This window comes from Sinocyclocheilus anshuiensis, unplaced genomic scaffold (assembly GCF_001515605.1).
Source record: "Sinocyclocheilus anshuiensis isolate Anshui unplaced genomic scaffold, SAMN03320099.WGS_v1.1 scaffold20, whole genome shotgun sequence".
Classification (NCBI taxonomy): Eukaryota; Metazoa; Chordata; class Actinopteri; order Cypriniformes; family Cyprinidae; genus Sinocyclocheilus; species Sinocyclocheilus anshuiensis.
Window position 1 is genome coordinate 2,924,843 of NW_015558646.1, and position 8,452 is coordinate 2,933,294.

The window sequence follows — 8,452 nt, forward strand, 5'->3', positions numbered from 1 at the left end:
CGTGCGCTTGAGCGCTTATTTAGGCTATGTAGGGAATTAAAGGCTCATTATTATGATTTATATGGTTTATTAATAAAAGTGCTACTAATAGTTGACTAATGCTTAAAAATGAACGACTACTAGTCGACCAGAAAAATCTTTAGTCGAGGGCAGCCCTAATGCATATTGACTAATTGTTTACGAGAAGCATATAGGCCTATAAGAGGCTGACAATTAGCTGAATATATAGCCTACTTGTTTAATTAGTGACACTTAACCTACATTTTAAAATCTTTATTTGAATGTGGCACTTAGCATTTTTATTTTAAAACCTTTATTTGAATATGGCAAATCTCTGACAGAGACTATCAGCCAATCACTGTGTGCATAGTTAGAAAGTATGCTGACATCATCCATAGCAACAAGGTCAACCCCGCCCTTACTCTTAGCTTAAGACTTCTGTCTATTCCTTATTAAAAGTTTGTCTCAGCAGCTTTGTAAATAGGTTTTATGAGAAAACTCTTAGCTAAAAACTTTTACTGCTATTTAGGAGAACTCTTAGTGGTAAGATAAAATGTTTTGTGAATACGGGCCCTGAACCGACTAATCAAGGTCTTATAGTTCACTTGAAAATTAAGGCAGGTGTGCCAGAGCAGGGATGGAACTGAACTCTGCAGAATGGTGGATTTCCAGGAGCATGATTGAGGAGTCCTGTTCCGGAGTATATCATGAGAGTAACGTAGCCCACACCGTTTTTTAATGATCAGTCCATTCTGTGCAATCTTCCTTAAATTGAACTCTCCACTTGATTGACTCTAGTGTCATTTTACATTAATTTCCATAGCAATTAAGATAGTGAGCGCAAACAGTGCTTAGCCATAAGCTCTTGCAGTCTAAATAAATAAAAACATCAGTCATTTGATGGTAGGACGGACTGACTTAGAGATAACTCTCTCAGGAAGCACATCAAGGGTATGTATACATCTCCCGCATCTTCACTGTGGAGGATGCACTGCTACACTCCTAATTACATACTCCTCCATCCAACCTTAATTAGCTGTGCTTTGCACTGAACCCCAATCAATCAGTCACGTTTTATTAAAGTTTGGCAGGGTTTGGAACAGGCCTCATCATGGAAACGATAATTAAACTGCACAGAGACAACCAAACTTCCAATAAAACTGTTTGATGGACGCTGATGTGAGTCAAACCCTCATTTTTGGTAAATAAATATTAATGAATAAAAACTGCTAATGGGCCTGTGTGAATTTGCAGTCTGCAGTTTGACCATTAATATATTTTAACACTGGTGACAGGGTGGAAAATTACTATTTTGATGCTTTTAATTGCATTTTTTTTTACATATATAAATATACATTTATTTTTAAAACACATTTCAAAAAGTTGGTATGCGCTCTACATATTTCGATTCAAGAAAAACTACATTCACATGTAAAATTTGAAGAAAAAACTTTGTTGTCTATAACACGTGTGAACATATAACACATTTTAATAAAAATCAGCAACATACTTTAGTTTACAATGTAAACTAAAGTATGTTAGCATATTAGAATACATTTTGAAATACTTTTTTAAGTTATGAAGGTTGGCATGAAGGTTGAAATGAAATCAAAAATATGTATAACAAAACTATTTAATTGAGCTTTACAGTTAATATATAACATAACATAAAACATAACATAACATAACATATATTAAGCCTATATTTAAAATATATTTTGACCAGGGATTGTTTGCTTGCTTATTTTATTTTTTTTATTTAGCCATATGGGATGAAACACAAGTCTTGCACCTCGCACCTTTCTGGAAATGATTAAGTCAATTAATGGTAGTCAGTCAACTTTTGTGTAAATGAGAAAAATAGAAGAGGAGCTAACCCATGACCTTGGCGTTGCTAGCACCATGCTCTACAGTTTTAGCTACAGGAAGGTGTGAGCTATATTGCAAAATAAGGTGCAAAATAACACACTGTAGAAAAACAAAACTCACCCTAGTTATGAAAAGAATGTACTCTTTTAATAAAAACTTTGAAAATTATTATTATTCTTTCCTTACATTTACAAAGGCAAGATAAAATCATTGCAGATGACATTGGATGTTTTCATCTTCCATTTTGTGCTAGAATTTTAGTTAATTATCACAAATGATATTATAAACAGATCGTTTGAAAATAATATTTTCGTCACTAATGACATATTGAAGGATGTTAGTTACAGCCGTGATGGACTTGTTCGAGTCCATTATGTCAGATGATGTCTGAATATAGGTAGATGAGTATGAAAGCTAGGCCAGGGTTGTAGGGGAAGGTCACCCCATAAAAGGAAGAGTGCAGACTTTAAATCACATCCCACATTGTTGGCTGTCTTTTATCCGACATCCTTGGAGGTCATCATGCGAATGCGGAAGGCTATCTCATAACTAATGAATATCCATTCCAGTGTCCTCTCCCTGACGAAGCACCTCCTCACAGCTGGCTCTGAATGGAAGGTCAAGCAGCATATCACTGAAGATAAGACTGTGCGATCACAGGTGGAAAACAGATAAAGAGAGAGTGGAGGATGGAAAGGAATAAGAGAGAAAGATAGCCAGGTTTGTGCCACTAATAAGCCTAGGTAACGCTTTGATTTGATATGGGTCAGGGTCACATTGGACTCCTTTTAAGATGAAATAAAGATGGTAGAACTATTCATTTAAAAGGAAAAGAGAGAATCACAGAGGTCTGATCACTCTCATCTGCAGTCTAGCTCAAACCAGAGTCGGAAAAATGAAATGCTCTCTGACTTCTGAACTAATAGTCACCTGTGGATTCTTGGCCCAAATGAGAAATAGTATGCTTACGGTTGCCTCTGAATTGGCTACATGGTAAAATCCTTGCATTACTGAATTAACAGCGGGATGTGCGATATTGTGTCTCCAGAAGGCAATTTAGCCCAATCCTGACCGCAATCAACCACAGCATTTTTATTCTTCATACAAGTCATTCTGCGCTTTTTCAAAAAGGATACGATGTAATAATGACTGGGGACATTCCAGTTGCCAGAGAGGTGAAAGGAATATATCCATTTAAGCATAAAATATGCTGCTGCCACATGCTGTAATTTTACCAACCTCCCTTATGTTGTACTGAGTGCAAGCTTGGTTGCTAATTGTTTCCTGTTAATGAACGTGCAGGTTAGAGTGGCAAGTCTGAGCAAGTCGGCAAACAACTGGTAGTGTGACTAATTTTTCCAAGCAGCAAAATATAAACCCTTGGGAGAAGGAGGATAAAATACATGTGAAAAAGTTTCATTTTAGTAGCTTTTTTTAATTAAATTTTTTTTTTTGTCTGTAACCCTGAACTTAATTAAAGTCCCTTCTAAAGCCCATGCACCACTCAAAACACTGTCTCTTTCATCCTTATGTCTGTAAACACCTTGACAGTCTATTTCCCATTGCACAACAACGGAGAGACAAATCGCATTACTCACACTTTGCTTTGCCAGAGACTCCCACTGTCAGGTTGAGGCTAATGGAACTCGATTTGCAGGGGTCTGGCAAAAGCCACAGAATGACAGCCAACAGAGGGTCAAGATTGAGATGGAATGAGCATGTTTGTAAGAAAGAGATCAGAGGAGGATGTTGTTTGGGGAGGTGGATGGTAGGAGTTTTTTTTAATGCTCCAGTCCTGAGTGGATGATGGCAGGCAGCGAGTCTGTCTTTAGCTCTCTGCCTGTGGAGTGATTGATTTGAAAAGAACTACAGAAGCGCCATGGGGGCAGCTCCCCCTGCCCTCGCCCACATGACATGCACCGTTTCCCCTCTGCAGTCAGCCGGGCTGCCCCCTCCGGCCGACAGTGATGGAGAGGAAGGGCTGGTGCGAGGAGCAGGGGGATGATGGCGGGGCATTACAGCGCTGCCCCTCAGGACAGACCTCCCTCCACCCTCCATCACAGCAAGCTTTCTCTTCACCTCATCATCCCATCTATGCTCATCCGTCCATCTGTCTTATCATCCAAGGCTTTACGGAGTGATGTGCTTGTAATTATGAGGTGGAAGTGAGAGGTGGACGCTCTCTCTCTCTGTCAAATCACCATCATTATCGTCATCATTAAGATGATTTACCATCATTATAGTGTTTTTAAATAACACTTAGTTCCAGTCTTCTAATTTGATTGGGCAAGAGGAGGTACAAAAGTGATGATATATCATAGGCCTATAACCAGGGCCTAAAACTAACTTTTTGCCACACCTGCCAATAGCCGGTGACATGATCAAATTTACCGGCTAACATTTTTTTTTACCGGCCATGAAACTCTTTTAGCAAAAACTGGCAGTTATTACTACTACAATGACTAAATATATTTACAATATTTTTAATTTGTCCTGCTGGTGCATTTTCCCTCAATTTTACCTATTAATTATAGCCATTCACTCGTCAAAACCACGCATTTTGACATAATTGTGTGTGTTTTCGTCCGTTGAAGCTCTACTGGTGAGCTGTCTGAAGCGGCTCAGGGTATGTGTGCAGCCGAACGCGCAGCCTTTCAAACTATACTTCACTGCACTGTTTAGGCAGCATAACCCCAGGTGTCGCCGCATTCTCGGGTTATGAAGAATAAAGAAGGGAAAAGTTAATCTTCCGAAATGAAGCAGCAATATCTTCTTAGGTAAAAGTTATTAGAACCGTGTCTAGGGGCAAGCTGGCCATCACACTGCTCTGACCTTATCAGTCCGTTTGTATCCTATTATTCGATTCCAGCTCCTGTTGCTTATGACAGAACAGCTAATCACGATAATCTTGTCTTCGGTAAATATTATTTTATTCGCTTATGTCAGAAACAGCGAATCTCTTTAAAAACTGGCTGTTGTTTTCACTTCATTGCATTGTTATAATTCGTAAAAGTTGTACCCGCCAACTGTCGACTGACACTCGCCAACGCCGATTTTTACTCGCATTTGGCGCTTGGCGAGTGTTACTTTTAGGCCCTGCCTATAACACAACTTTTAAGAATTTTGGTATCATTAAGTGTGTTGTGTTTGCAGAATTTAACGCAGCCTGCCAGTGCACTGCTTGAAAAAACATTGATTTCGCAACAGCCGATCCTGCTTTGGCTTCTGTTTACAATACGTTCTTTGGCAGAGCAAGTCTAAATTGTGTAATAATATAAAATATTTATTTTATTTATTTTAAAATAGTTGGTAATACAAAATAAAATGATAAAATCCCATATCAAAAGTCAAAATTATGAGATTATAAATCATTATTTGAAAAAAGTCAAATTTCCCAATCCACAACAAACCTTTTGTCATATGACTTATCCCAACTTCAACATTTTTGTCATGATTTCTACTTTTTTTCCCTACAAGTTATAATTATGGCGTTTTAATCTTATAATTATCTAAACTTTTTGTTTCAGAAATTTGACTTATCTTGTAATTATGACTTAGTATTCACTATTTCTGTTATCTTATAATTCTGACTTTTTATAGCAGAAATGGTTTTCCATTTATTAAAGTCAAACATTTATGTTATAACTATGACTTTTTAGCTCATAATAATAAAAAAAACTCTTTTTAATTTTTAATTGTGATTTCTACTTATATCATAATTTTGAATTTTATGAATTATCACAGAATCCTTTTTTTTTCCTTGTGGTGGAAATGGACTTTAATAAAAGCAAAATAAAAAAAAATAAAAGATAAGATAGAAAAAAAATTATATAAAAGAACATAAACATTCTATAAATGTATATGCATATATAAAAATGGCAGTCTTGTGGCAATAGCTGCAAAGTGTGCAGCGGGCTTTAGAGAATACATCAGCTACACTGAGAATGCCCAAACAAATCTTCAAATGCTCATGTTCTCCAGCTATGTGTGGGATTCCTTCCATCAGCAAAGGGAACCTTGGAATGGCTGGAGACTGTAAGCGCTGTTCCTAATCATCATACAGAGATGTGCACCAGTAGGCTAATCTCATTTTAACATTACATACATCGCCTGCGGTTATGTGCCTTCCTCATGCTGCAAACCACAAGTGAGAGAGGTGGAGTCAGCCTTAATGGAGAGATAGGGAAAGCAAGAAAGGGGGGAAATAAATAGATGGTTTAGTCCTATAATATACACAAGCGTTGAGTGATTAGCATTTATGCACATACCTCTCAAGTCAGCAACTGACCTTCTGTCAGAGTCATTATGGTCACACACTGAGAAGCGCAATAATGCGCGAACAGGTTGTCCTTTCAAAGAATATTCATAGCTTGGCATTTTCTTAGGAGGAAAACAAGGTATATCTGGAAACTCCACACAGAAGTTCCCCAGTGTCTAGGTCATGAATTAAACGTATTACTTATTCCAATGTGCCAGCAGATATATAAATAGATCTTCATATTTATCCTCCCTGTGACGCTCTCCCTCATTCAGGGACTGTGCTGTTTTTAATGTTTTTCGTTCCTTTACATTTTCTCAGTATCTCAGTTTTTCTCTCTATCATCACATATTCGGCTGCCTTCAGACTGTCTGTCTGGCAGCAGGTGAGAGCTTATTTCAGAACCCCGTCATTAGACATTTCATTTGCCTGCACGGAAGAGCCAATATTTACAGTTGGCGAGGGCAGCCACTGTGCTGTGGAGTAAAACCTCTGCTCTATCGGCCTAGAGGCTGATAACACTGACCCTCAGTCAAGCACTGCCCTATGGGAGCCACTCAGGGGCTCAGTAAATCCGCCTCATGCACACAGCAGCCGTGGAAGGAAATAAAGAACTCTTCAATAAATAACCCTTGACAAAAAGTGCAGCAGAGTTTGAACTGCTGTGATTTTTTTACTGAATGTATCTTAGTTTTGTTGATGTAGTTCTCATTAATTTCAGTGTGACGCTGGCATTTTTGAAAACACTATTACATTTCTTTCGGTTTAAAAATAATAGTTTTTATAGTATGGTGGATTTTAGAGTTTGCCATTGTAGATTGGTTACACTCTAACAAGTGAAAATAGTTATTCTAAAAATAGTATATTCTGTCATAATTTATGACTTTCTAGCAAACATAGACCACAAAAGTGTCTGCATCATGGAAATCAAACCTGTGGTGACGTTAATGTACCATATTCGAATATACACAAATGTTCAACGGTTTAGCGACAGTAAAGAAATACTTTTGATTATTATTTGGTCACACTTTATTTTAAGGTCCAATTCTTGCTATTAACAAACCATTAACTATCACTTTTGCCTCATTAATCTACTACACTCTAAAAACTGCTGGGTTAAAAACAACCCAATTTGGTTCTTGGTTCAGTGCTGGGTTCTTTTAACCCAACAAGTTGGGTTATATGTTTGACCCAGCATGCTGGGTTGCTTTTTTATGGTTTAAAATTACTACACTGCTAGGCTAAAATGAACCCAAATCGAGCTAGACATTAAACCTACAAATCTTGTTCATTTTAAAATCACTTTTACACACACAGAATGACTATCAAAAGGTAAATATTTATTTAAAACAAGAGAAAACAGTCAAAAGTAGCATGCATGTAAGAAGAAATGCAGAAAAGTATGGCATTAACAGCTACAGAGTTTATAAATGAAATCCCAGTCACCACGTGTTCTTCATCAGTGGCCTAAAAAGAGAAAAACATTTGTAAAAAGAAAACATTTAATTAAAATCTATCCATTTTCAGAGAGAGGTGCATCCACACCAGTAAGGATAGGTAAATAGTCTGTTTTATAATTTCAACCACTTTGTGTGGTTGTTTAATGTCTCTGTCTACCATAGCGCTCTAGAATGCTATAATGGCAGCACTAGTGTGAGGGCATGTAATATTGTTTAAATACATATATTGCTTTCAGAAAGCTACTTCTTTATGGAAACATTAAAACAGACATGACATTCACATACCTCACAAATTTTCATGGACGTGGAGGGCTGCTCTTTAAAGGGTTATTTAGTCTCCCCCGTGTTTTTCCAAATTTTTGGAACACAAATAATATATATTTAATATTCTCTTAATTTTTGTCCTCCATTGCAAGTCTGGGAGACCAGTATTTTCTTCTGAACAGACATGTTCGCTATGATATAATTTAAGATTTATTCATATATAAATATTGGCATGGATTACTTCTACTATAACTGTATTTTTGAAGCTTGAAAATACGCTCAATTGATTAACAAAAAATTATGAGAGAAAATTAAAAATATCTTCATTTGTGTTCTAAAGATAGACAAAAGTCTTATAGGTTTGGAATGACATGAGGGCAAGTAAATGATTTTTTTGTGTGAACTATTCCTTTAAGAAAGGAAGACCAAGAATGATGACTCTCCAAATCAGACAACTCCAAAGTAGGTTTGAGTTCTGCGATGAAAAACACAGACATCAATGGTTTACATAAAATATGAACACGTAATCATACTGTTGTTGCATCAAAATGTGAGGTAAACAGGCAGGAGACAACAGAAACATTTATTTTCTAAAAATAAC